Consider the following 13,523-nt stretch of genomic DNA (forward strand, 5'->3'; position numbering starts at 1 on the left):
AATTTTCCTTTATTCTAACCTAAGGCAACCAGCATCAGATTTTCTTATTGGCCCTGCAGGTATAGTTCTGAATCGAATGTAACATAGCTGCCTGGTTGTAGAAGCCTTTTTTCAGGAATAAAATATATTACCTGGTATGATGTGAATTGGTCATTAGAATTGAGTGAACTCCTGGATGCAATGGTACAGCAGACCCAATCCCAGCTGAAATGGGCTATATTAACAAAGATAGAAGCTGAGAGCCTAAATAGGCAGAGGACTAAGTCTGCAGAATGGTAAAATTTGGAGGAAAAAAATTATAAACATTGAAGAATGTTTGGCTAGCATAAATATAGCTAGAGAGATTCTCATTTGCTTGAATAGTATACTTTATTACTTGTGATAAGCTTATCTGCTGGGATATTTAAGAAAAATCTATAAAGCCTTTATGTAACTTAGTTGGAAGTAATAACATCCATTCTCTCAACACTAAAAGACTCAGAAATACTCCATGCAATCATATGCCTATAAGTAGCATATGTCAACATTAGAGCTATAATTAGGTTGAAGCAATCAAGGGGTTTGTCCCAGAGCCTTACTGCTGAGAGGGTACTGGTAGCATTTGTATTTCTTTAGTAGCTAGGAAGAACTTAGCACTTGGTTAACAATGATAATTAGTTAAATTAGGAAGCAGCCAGAGGAAGAACTTCCTTCCCCTGATGGCTGATGGTGAGACCATCCTCCACCCCATCCTCCCTTGCTTTTTGCCTTAACATGGCCTCAACATTATGGTGTCTCTTTCTCTCTTTTGCAAGGATGATGTCCAGAAATTTCTCACTCCACATGACCTGTGTTCCAAGATTCAAAGTTTTTCAATAAAGGATATCTGCCCGAATTGATTTTGTCTTAAAAAGAGGATTTGAGGATATCTTTTGTTCTCATTTCCCTGGACATGTTTTGTAATGCTTTCGTTAGGAGCAGAACTTCTAGTTATGTCTCTGGTAAACTTTTTTTCTAAAATGCACATGCTGTATAACTCTAAACTTGAAAAGACATAAGAAAGGTATTAAAAAATATCTTTTAAAATGCACATGCTGTATAACTTTAAACTTGAAAAGACATAAGAAAGGTATTGAAAAATATCTTAATGCTAATGGCAGTTGCATACTTTCCATGGAATATTATTTAAATAATAGAGTTCTTAGAAATAAGAATTAAAGAGAAAAACAAAAATGTTCCAGCATTTTCCAGATCAACAAGTAATAGAAATGATATGACTGTCTCTGTCTTAAATATTGAATTTGTACCAATCTGGATTCATACCAATTACAGTGAGGTCCATTATTGTCTTCTTACCAACCAACCGAGTATGTGAATGGTCAAAACTTTGCCTTCCACGTTGTTTAAAATTCCATTATCTAGACTTATTTATTCTTTTTTTCTTGGTTGTTTAAGTGCTCCTATTTACTCTGCAACTAAAAGTACTTTATAGGACCATTGTTTTTTCCCCTAAATGCACCAGAACTTCTGGCTCAGATTGATGTCGTTAGAATTATTTTCCTTCTTCCTTTTTCTTACTTGCTTTTTACTTAAGTATAACAGAAACATATGAAACACCAAAATAAACTTTAAGCCAAAGGCAATATATAACAGTAATAGTTTTGTCAGGAATAAAATTAATTACCTCTGTCAATGTCATTTCCTCAGTTTTAAAATACACATATTCAGGGACAATCTCTTTCCTGTAATGATGCATTAGTCTTCATAAATTGACTTGTCTTTGAGATGGCCTTGGATTATCAAAATCAAATCAGAATTCTGTGCATAATGAATAAAAAGACAACTTCTAGGTTTAAATGAAAGGAACAGATTCATTTGAATATTGTTTGAAAAATGATCAAGTATTACTATCCTCGGTCTTAGAGATTAACTTTATTTACTCTTTTGTTAAGTTTGAAATTACATTTCTCCAATCATACACACTGCAGTGATTTCAGTTAATATAGCTTTAGCTATAGAAATTAGCTTAGAATTTGCTCACTAACATTAAATCATCCCTACATTCCTGGTATAAATCCCATTTAGTCATAATGAATAATTTTTGTAATATATTGTTATAATCTCTTAGCTAGTACTTTAGGATTTGTGCATGCACATTAATTAATGAAATTGCTCAATAATTTTCTTTCTCTGTTTTATTCTTCCTGGTTTAGGTATCAGTTCCATGTTTTTTCATAAAAAGAATCTGGTAGGATCTCTTTGCCTATTATTTCATATAGTTTATTTAACATTGGAATTAGTTGATCTTTAAATGTTTTATAGAAGTCACTTGTAAATCTTTCTGGTCCTGTTGCTTTTTTCTTAGAACACTCATGTTTTCCACTAAGGGCAATTCATTATTATAGATCATATCAATAGGAGAAACTAGTTCTAGTTTATAAATTGGCTCTAGTTTTCTCAAATTGCCCAGGAGTAGGCAGCTATTGACCATCCTAAAAGCAAAGTAGCTATAAGATGCCCAGTCCTTCTTCTGCTGCACTTCTCAGCCCTTCTTTTAAATGACCATGTTAAAATTATAGGCATTGTGATCAAAGAATAATCAACAAGTCTGCTCCAAAGACTGATCATTAATGGATTGATGTTAACCTAGAAGGATTTTATATATATACATACACACACACACACACACACACACACACACACACACACACACACACACACATATATACACATATATATCTTATTCTGTGCTACAGAGGTCTGTTTTTTGGCTCCTTTCCTTTGAATGTTTTCTTTAAATCAATGACATGGATAAAAAAAGATGGCATACTTAATAAATTTGTGGATGACATAAAAATGAGAGGGATAGCAAATATGGTGGATAACAAATTTCTCACTAAGTGAGCATGATCGGCCAACTACACGTAGGTAAATTTTGAAAAGGAAAAATATAACTATTCAACAAACATGACTCTACAACCTAAGACTACAGCATTTATTCCAACAGAGTTTTTTTCCATTAGTAACCTAAAAAGTAGTTCTGGCCATATATATTGCTTACTCGTGTTCTATTTTAAAGAAGTGTTTCTCTTAACTCCGTTAAATATCAGTGCTTAATCCTTGTATAAGACCTTGCATATAGTTGGTGTTCAATAAATCAATTGAATATTTAATGGATGAATTATTTGAGGTACCAAGGAACCCCAAGTCAGTCTCAACCCTGACATAGACTAGCAAGTCTCTGTGGGTCTGTTACTTCACAGATAAAATAGAGGAAAGGGAGGGGAAAAGGACTGGATGGTCTCTACTTCTAAAATTCTATAGGTTTATGATAAGCCTTTACTTTTACTTCTTTACTACTAGCCTTCATCTAGAATATAGAATTTCTTTATAAAATTATCCATTCAAAAATGTAACAGTAATAGATGAAACTATGAATCTCTGTTATGCTCATCTTGCTTTTTTATTTTTTAAGTATACAATAAATTCTATCCATTATTTCAAAGCTCCCTTGCTTGTCTGTGTTTCCTTCTGAACTTTCTTCTGTTCTCTTCAATTCATTTTCTATTAAATACATTAATTACCCTTTTGCATTCTCTTCTTTTTGGTGACACTGTCCTTAACCCTGTTTCTTCCCTGCCGTCCTCAGCCAATCACCACCATTGAAGAAAAGGGAAAAACAAACAAACAAACCCTTGTAATGAATAAGCAGTCAGGCAAAATATATCCACACATTTCCCAGATTTGAAATAGCATTATTCTGCATTCTATGTGCCCAGATACTAATATCTTTTATCTACCCTAAGTATAGCTTATATGTATCTAGGTATTTATGTGTTGTCCTCTCCCTACCCCATAAGAATGTGTGCTCTTTGAAGGCAGGAGTTATTTTTTGTCTTTTTTCATATCACTACTTCTTACAAGGCTTACTATATAAGGGCTTTAGTATATAATTATTTAAATCCATTACCAGTTGGTCAGAGGGTGGGTAGCTTGCTTTATCTTCCATCCTACTGACTTGTGTTTGGTTATATTGCACTGGTCAGGGTTCTCAAATCTTTCAAAATTATTTTTCTTTACACTATCGGTTTTATGTAAATTTTTCTTCTGGTTCTATTCAATTTTCTTTGAATTAGTTCATACATGTATTTCCAGTTTTCTATAAAACTATCTCATAATTTCTTGTGTTTTAATAATATTATATTGTATACATATACCATAATTCGTTAAGCCATTTCTCAATGGATGGTTACCCCCTTTGCTTCCAACTCTGCTTCAACAAAAAAACTGTTATAAATATTTTAATACATATGGCTCCTTTTGCTTTTTCTTGGTTATCTTTAAGGTATAGATGTAGTAGAGGTATTACTGGGTCAAAGCTTATGTAGTTTAGTGACTTTTTGGGAGATAGTTTCAAATTGCTTTCTAGAATGACTGCAACAATTTCCGGCTCTTTTTGTAGCCCCTCCAAATGCTGTCATTTTTTTGTTATCCTTGTTAATCTGATAAGTGTGAGGTAGAAACCAAGAATTAATATTAATTTGTATTTATCTAATTATTAATGATTTGGTACATTTTTATATGACTGTTGATTGCAAGATTTTATTCTGTTGATAATTTCCTATTCATATATTTTGAGTTTTTATCCATTAGAGAATGGTTCTTGTTCTTATGTATTTGAATCAGTTCCTTATACATCTTGGATATCAGACATTTGTCAAAGAAAATGGCTGCAAAGATTTTTTTGGTCCGGTTAACTGTTTCCTTTTCATTTTAACTGCATTGATTTTGTTTGTGCAAAAATTTTTCAATATTAGATAACTAAAATTATTCATTTTATTTTCTGTGATCCTTTATCCTTTGTATGGTTATAAATTCTTCCCTTATCCATACTTGTGAAAAGAATTTCCTGTCTAACTCCTTTAATTTATTTATGATATGACCTTTAAGGTCTAAAACTAATTTCTTCTGGGCTGCTTTCCAGTTTTCCCTGCAGCTCTATTTCCTTCTCAGCTGTGCTGTAGATACTCTGGACTTTACAACCATGACTCAGTTGCATTCTCACCCCAGAATCTGTTGCAGAGCCAAAGACCTTCTTACCTTGTAATATCCCTATCTCTCATTGGTGAATTCCTTCTAGGCCTCCACTTCTGGGATGGGCCCAGGGCCATTCTAACCTTGAGGGCTGGGACCACCCTTTTGCTTATATTTGTATGTCCAGTGCTTAGTATTGTGCTTGGCATAAACTAAGTGTTTAATACATTCTTGTTGTCTTCCTGACTGCTGGTTTTTGTTGAATAGTGCTTACCATGGTAGTTGGGAGTCTTTGGGTTTATTGAACACTGTGCTACTATGTTCAGTGCTTATTTATGTTGTGTACTTAATCAGTTCCAATGATTGACTTTTTAACTTTTTAACCAATATCAAATAATTTTGGGACTGCTTTGAGGTATAGTTTGAAGGTTCTTATTACTAGCTTCATTTCCTTCACTCTTTAAGAAATTAATTTCCTTGAGATTCTTTACATTTTGATCTCCCAAATAAATTTTATTCTTGCTCTAGAAAGTATTTATTCTGTAGTTTGGTATGAAACTGAATAAATAAACTAATTTAGGTAGTTCTGTCATTCTCATAATTTTGGTATGATAGAACATAGATTATCAGAATGAGGTTTAAAAGCAAAAAGAAACCATTTTTCAGTTTCTAGTCACACATATCATTCTCATAACCTTCCAGCAAGACAATGAACATAAAAAAGTTTGTTTGATAACAAGAGAAGTCCATTAGAAAAGAGCAACTTTAACCAGCCTAATATAAGATTGTTCATTTCTCTAATGGCTTGTGAATACTCTACAAATGCTCTACGTTGCTAGAGAAGTTGACACAGGCCCCAATAACTTCAACATGTCCATGGTTTTGTGATCTCCCTGATGTGAGTACCCCCTTCTATGAGTCAGATCACAAACCATCCACATCATTTTAGTCAATGTGACTCTTGTTTATTTCTTCCCATAAATTCTCCACATGTATTCTGCTCAACATGCTGGAGGCATTCCTCAAGGTCTCTGAAGAATACATTGGTACTAGTATAGCCTATAGTATATCCATCCTTCATCCTTGTTACTGGCCCACCTCTTGTTTTTGATCATATGTCTCTTTTATGACCTGTTTTGTGCCAGGTTTTGCATTCAGTTCATCATTAGAAATATGCCACACAAAATTTGTACCCACAATATATCATTCCCTTGTGTGACTCACAGTTTTGACTATTCCCCTCCCCCTGAAATTGCAGTAGTCTATGATTTATAGTCATATATCAATACCAAAAGAATATAGGTGTTAAAAGGATAGATTTTGTTGAGGAAGCTTGTGATCTTTGAAAATACAACACAGTATCCCAAATGAATTCAGGTTGCTGTCTTCCCCTTATGTAATTCTGGGCCCAGCTCACTGTCCACATGCACTGTCAGTCCAATATATACGAGAGGCAGCTAGGTGGTGCAGGAGATAGAGCACTTACTAGTTGTATGATGCTGGCAAATCACTTAACTTCTATCTACCTTAGTTTCTACTGCTGAAAAATGGAGATAATAATAGCATCTATATCCTAGGGTTGTTATGAGGATAAGATGAAATAATATATGTAAATTGCTTTGCAAATTTTAAAATGCTACAGAAGTAATAACTATTTTCAAAATTATTATTATTATTTATTTTGTTTGCGTGAGGTCAGCGGCTAGTTTATTCCACTACATATGGTAGTTTGGGTAATGATTATTCCTCATACTCACATTTTTACCTGTGTGAATTGTTAGATTGAACTCTTGAGTAGATGTGTATCAATTATGATACTCAAAAAATGTTTTGGGAGCTTGATACCATGACTACAATGCCATCTGCAAACATGAGCATCTGTCTGACAACTTCCTCTCCCCATCTATAGGGAATTACTTTGTCATTTGGACTCTGTGCTGGACATTCTCTGTGACAATGGAGAAACTTTTTACAAGAATATATGTTCCTATTTTGTACCTTTTTGTGCATGGATCTGTCAAAAAATATTCTTCAAGATGATTCCCCAGCTGTGAGAGTGAAACAGCCTGTAGAAAGATCCATGCATGTGTCTGGGGAATTACAGAGGGTTGAGATTTCAGCAGCTCTGCTGTATAATTGGCTGACTAATTAGTTCCTTCTATTCATGGGTTAGGTGCCTACCATGCAACAGGTTCTGGGGATTCAAATAAAAAGAATGAAACAATCCTTACTATGAAGAAGGTTAAATTCCAATGATCTTTATATAGGTGAAGAGACACCTTGTTGGAAGAATGGTTGCATTTTGCTCATCTCAAATGCTTTTTTTAATCTTCAAAGAACAATAAACACACTTGATTCTCATATCTGCTGCAGTGGTCAATTATACAAATACAAAGCTGTGTTCTACTAGAGAATATGATTCGAATCAGCCTGCCTGATCCTGCACATATTTTCTTCAAAGATCTGCTCAATATAAATTGTAATTATTCTCATAAAGATTTTACAGAGATAAGAAGTAGGTATATGATTCAGTAGTTATTAATGTCTTTTTAAATTACCCCTTTTCAGTAATAATACCATCTGTTATTCCCCCCCCCCCCATATTTCACTCTCTTTTCTTTTGAATATCTTGAGAATTAATGACATGGCACTAAAATGTATTGCCTCCATTATGTTCCTTCACTGTACATGTTTGGTTTGTTCCATCAGTGTTCCCCAATTTTTTTCAATGATATTTATACTTTCTTATCTGGTATTTTTAGGACTACAATATTAGATTCTAAAGAAGGTGATTCCATTGTAATTGACAGAGAAAAAAAATTACAGTGAAAAAGTTGCTAGATATTTTCTATTTTGTGTGAATTTGTTACTTTCTTTCCAGTTTCATCCATAAGTATTCTTGGAATAATCTGACTTAATTGGGTTTTTGCTTTTTTCCAAATCTTTCTTCCTCTTCACCACGTATCACTATTTTGTTCATTTATATGACTCATAATCTTTCATTAACCTCCTCTGTAAGACTGCAAATGGATTTATTTCCAAACTGGTGTTGCTACCAGGTATCATACCTCAGCCCAGCAAGGAGATATTATATTTTTAGCAGAGGTACTTTCTAAGCTAATTTGGCCTTCTCATGGTGGTAATCTCCTTATATTAGCTAACGTTCTCCAGGTCATGATAATAGATCATGTTAATGTCTGTTTCTTTATTATTTGCTAAATCTTGACACCAATATCTTGTTCAAGTTGGCCACTTCAGATTCCTACATAGGTAACTAGATGTTTTCAGTATATTAGGATGCAATGAAATTCCATTTTTGATGATGTTATTTTGTTTTTGACATATTCAATGTCACAAAGCTTACTGCTTGAAGAAAACATTCATACTTAGGTAAGCATAAAGCTTCTTGCATAGTCCAAAAAGCCTTTGTTTCCTGTATATATTATCAGACATATTATCCAGTGTATTGTTTGTTGTCTTCCTTTATGCTCACCTTTGTGTTGTCAATACTGATATGATTCAATTCTTTCATAATATGTACTCATTGACCGTATCAATCGTATCAATATTGATATTCTCTTTGCAAATGAAACTAGAAAATATAAAGGAGTTACAGATAAATTGAATGAAATTATCAATATTGATATGATTCAGATTCTTCTTAATATGTAGTTATTGACCATTGGACAAGGATTCTAGATTTGAATTATCAGTAGTTAAATATATGTTTGAAAGAAGTCTAAAGATCATGTGATTCTTAGCACCTTCTGCTTCCCCTTTATATTATTATATCATTATGGCTGCAAAAAGACCATAAGCCATTTTGAATTTTTTTTCAAGGATTTTTCAAGGATTACCACATTCATCCCTTAGTGACTAGACTCCTAATGTACCTTATATTTAGCTAGAATGTTTCTCTGATTGCAAACTCAGTGAGATACTAAGTCCATTCTTGAAGCTACATGGTAGAAGGAAGTTCCCAGAACTTACATGCCCTTGGATAATACTGTTTTTGAAAAACCAGAGTCACTTTCATACTATGAGGATGCATCAGAATAGGACTTCTGTGAGTTTTCTACCCTCCTCCACAAAAGCTGCTTCACTAGAGAAGTCTAAAAGCATTTTTTTTTGGATGGGCTATTATACTGATAGATCAGATAAATGCCAGACAATTGCATATCTTGATCTCAGCAAGTCTTTGAAAAAATTCCTCATACCTGTGAATGACAGAGAGGGGAGGGAGGGGAACATTATAATACAGACTTTTTCTCTTTACTTATTTGTTTTGAAATGAGTGACAGTAGTTGAAAGCGAGCTGTGACTCAAGATTCTATAAAGGGTTTAGCCTCAATATATAATTAGATTGTAAATTCCTTGAGGGCAGAAACTGTCTATTGTCCCTCTTTGTGTCCCCAGTACTTAGCACAGTGCCTGACAGAAATATGTATTTAATAAATGCTTATTGATTGATTGATTATGATGAAAATAATGCCTGAAAATGGGTTTGATTCCTGTTTTTGACTCTTGGGTAGTGTAAATTTTCTATTATTCCTGCTGTGATACTGTGGTCTAGTCAGGGATCTTTGGCTATTTAGTCTAGAGTAGTAGCGCATGGAGAGATATTGTGGGCACCAAATGATGTAAGTATGTACTTATGTTTTCCTAAAGGAAAGCATTAGACTGACATATTTTGGGAAAGTAGCACTGGCCCCCTTCTATTGAATCTCTGTTTATCATAATGCATATAGGACATCTGTGTGTATATGTCAGTTCTGTGCCTTGCCTGACATCACACAGCTAGATAGTGATGAAGCCAAGATAAGCATTGAGGCCTCAGTGATCTCCATACTATATCTCACTAAAGGAAAAAAGAGAAGTGAAAGAGAAAAATATTGGCATGCTCCTGAAATCCAAGACAAATGACTCTCTGGTCAACTGTAGCATTTGGAGCCAAACTATTTAAACATTAAAGCGTATATAAAACACATAAAATTTTAATCAAATAAATCAATTTCCATCTTGTAGCCAAAGAGTTTATTACTTTGATTCACATTGAAATGACTCTAATTGGGAAGGTGAAAGTTGCATATTTTCTTTTGAGAAGGTGACCATTCTTGGCAAGGAAGGAGACCATTCTGGTTAATTATTTAATTCAAAAGGTCTTAGTAAAAAATTAGGTTTTTAAGCTAATTTAATGACATAATTTTTCACTAAACTTACTTTAAAATGTCACTTTGTGATATGAATAGGCAACTTCTTTTTTTTCAGTATAATCTATTATAAGGTCTCTTGTTAATTGGTTCATAAGAGCAAGTATTTTGTAAACAAACACGTAAAGGTCCATAGGATTCAAAGCATCTTTCTAGGCCCCTTAAAGAGTGTACTGAGCAATTAGGCAGTTTGCCTTAATTTACTTCCAGTACTATACTCAGAAGAATAAATGTTATTCTTGTAGGAAATGATCAGTTTTAGGAAGGGGTAAATTATTTCCAATTTGTTTGATAATAGATATTCATTTCTTATTAACATAAAAGTGGTGGGAGGAGGCATTAAAGGATTAAATTCATGGTTCTGGTGATATATGATCAATGAAAAGTCCTGTCTTTATATTTCTGTTGATTTGTAGGAAGGGGCACTTCCTTCCGTTCACAGATCATTTACATATAAGGGAGGTATTGACAGTGACTTGTAGGTGCACCTTTTGTTTCTGTACCCCTTTTGGGAACACCTCCCCCTCACTACCCAAAAAGCAAGCTTCAAAGTGTATGTGTGCATGCTGCTCCAAACAGAAACCTTTAGATGAAATAAAGAAAAAGTACCATCTAAAATACCTTAGGTTGTTTAAAATTATTTATAAGGAATTTGCATATGACATCCCAAAGCCCCAGTATTGCTCTTCCACAGAATATACTCTACTTTTTTATGAGAGACTGGGTCTTCCTATCTCACCCAGACTAGGTGTGCAACAGTGTATTCATTGGCTTGATCCTTTTACTGATTGACAGAGGAGCTTTGACCTCTTCATTTCCAACCTGAGCTGGTCTGTCCTTCTTTCATTAGGCAGCTTGGTGACCCCTCCTCTTGGAGGCTCAACAAAATGATGCTAGACTTAGGGCAAATATCTGATTGGCTTTAGTGGTACTGCACATCAGAACTCTCAAAATCAAGTTATGCACTAGCCTCAGCTGCCCAATAGCAGGGATTATAAGAATGTGTCATTGTACCTGGCGATGGAATATATTCTCACATTCTTTCATGGATTTCTGGTAGTGACCTATCGCTTCTTTAATTCAACAAATGTTTCAACAAGTGACAGCTATGTAAAAACAACAACAACAACAACATGGTAATGGGCATTTATATTCAGAGATTTCAAAAATGCAGTAACTACCATGTACTCTAAACTTTCTACATTTGGATTATTGAAAGTGCATTGATCAGCCAATGCAAGACTTTTTTCTCATGTCTCTAAGTTTCATGCCTCATTTGCCCTAATTTCTAAGTGCTATGATTAAATTAGGATTCTTTTTATCTAAGCACCATGAGTAGGTGAATTCTCCATAATTAGAATCCTAACTGGTTTTTTGATGATTCTGTGGAAACTTTCCACGTTAAAACATTTTTGCGTTAATACTCCTTTTTTCCTTACCATGGAAACTAAAGCACAATTGGGTTATCACTGTTAAAAAGAAAATACCACCAAAAACCCTGCTATCTATTGGCTTAGATTTTTTGTCCGGGTTGTTCTTACAATCCCTAGGAAAATACTTCGAGATTCTATTCTTTTTGACTAGTTCAGTTTTGACTGAAGTCAAGAGCTAGAGAATTGAACACTCTGTATCTAGGGGTTGCAATATTTCATTATCTTCTCTCAGTTACCGTGCATGTTGGCATAATCAAAACCCATTCAAACTCTGATGATTATTCAATACAATTTTAAAGGGTTCAATTCTCTTTTCATCTTCAGTGTATTCCCCAAGGAAATACAATATAGCAACATACCATATGGCAAATGGTATCAGCTGTAATTCCATATCACATCTTCTATCATATAGTATTTCACAGTATGACATTCTCAAGATTTTAATTGATGACTATTGTAGCTTCTAATGTAGATCTGACAATATCTCACTTTTCCCTTCAGAGTTATCTGTAGCACTGCTGTTAACCTATTTATGTCTCTAAACAGAGGATAGTGAGTCTTCTTCAAATGTGGCAGTTATCACAGAGCCTGTATAATGTAAGCAAGAAGCTGAAATGGATCCAGATGTGTTATGTCAGTGTAACAGAGTTGTATATGCAATGAGATGCTGAATTCCATTTTCCTAAAATTTTACCTCCTCCACAAAGCCTCACAGTGCAACTGAGGTGATGATTTTTCCCCTTTACTGGATGTCCTCTTAACTCACTCTGGGTAAACAAAATAAAAAAAAAGGCACTAACTGTAAACACTTAAAAGTTCATACATAATGCAAGCATTTATTAATTTACAGCCTTGACTTTTATCTTGTCTCTCTGTAATTCTAGACTCTCAAGTCTTGGAGCATTTCTGCCTGAATGTCCCATCTGCATCTCAAACTCAGTATGGCTAAAGCATCTCATATTTTCTCCTAAATAAATCCTTCCCCCCCAATTTTCCCCATTTATATTAAGAGAAACTTAGAGTATCTTCAAATTCTTCCTTCCCTTTCCTATTATCCATATCCAATTCATCACCAAGGCTTGTTGATTCTCCACAAAATCTTTTATATATTTTCTCTTCATAGGATCAGAAATTCAGAGCTATCCAGGACCTCAGAGGCTACTGAGTACAATTCTCCCATTTTACAGATAGAGGACCTATGGCAGGGAAAGGTTAAGTGATCTGCCCAAGGTAGCCCAGCTAGTAAATTTCCAAGGCAGAATTTCGACTCAGATCTTCTTGACTCCAAGTCCAAAAGTCTATCTACTATGCCATCTATCTACCTTCTCTCCATTCACACTGCCTCTACCTTAATTCAAGCCATTATTACCTCTTCTCTGGATTAACTAGAGAAATCAGTAGATGTTCCATTGTCTCCCAACTCCTAACTGTCTCTCTGAATCCAATTTTTTTCTTTCTCTCCAATACATTCTTTATTTGTGACAAATTGATGGTCCTAAAACACATAAGTGAGAATGTCCCCATACCACTCCTACTCAAAAATCTTTACTAGCTCTCTATTGCCTTTAGGATAAAAGACAAAAGCCTCAGCCCTGAATTTAAGCCTCTCCACAATCTGGCTCTTACTTAGCTTACCAGTCTTATTTTTGCTTTGTAGAATCCATAGCTTTCTTCAAAGCATAATTCAATTGCAAACTCTAAGGAGATGCCTTTTCTGATCCTTCATGATTAACAACTTCTTCTTCTTCTTCTTCTTCTTTTTCTTTCTTCTTCTTCTTCTTCTTCTTCTTCTTCTTCTTCTTCTTCTTCTTCTTCTTCTTCTTCTTCTTCTTCATTAAGTGACTTGCCCAGGATCACACAGCTAGTT

This window comes from Vombatus ursinus, unplaced genomic scaffold (assembly GCF_900497805.2).
Source record: "Vombatus ursinus unplaced genomic scaffold, bare-nosed wombat genome assembly UNPS02014779.1, whole genome shotgun sequence".
In the NCBI taxonomy this organism is placed as follows: Eukaryota; Metazoa; Chordata; class Mammalia; order Diprotodontia; family Vombatidae; genus Vombatus; species Vombatus ursinus.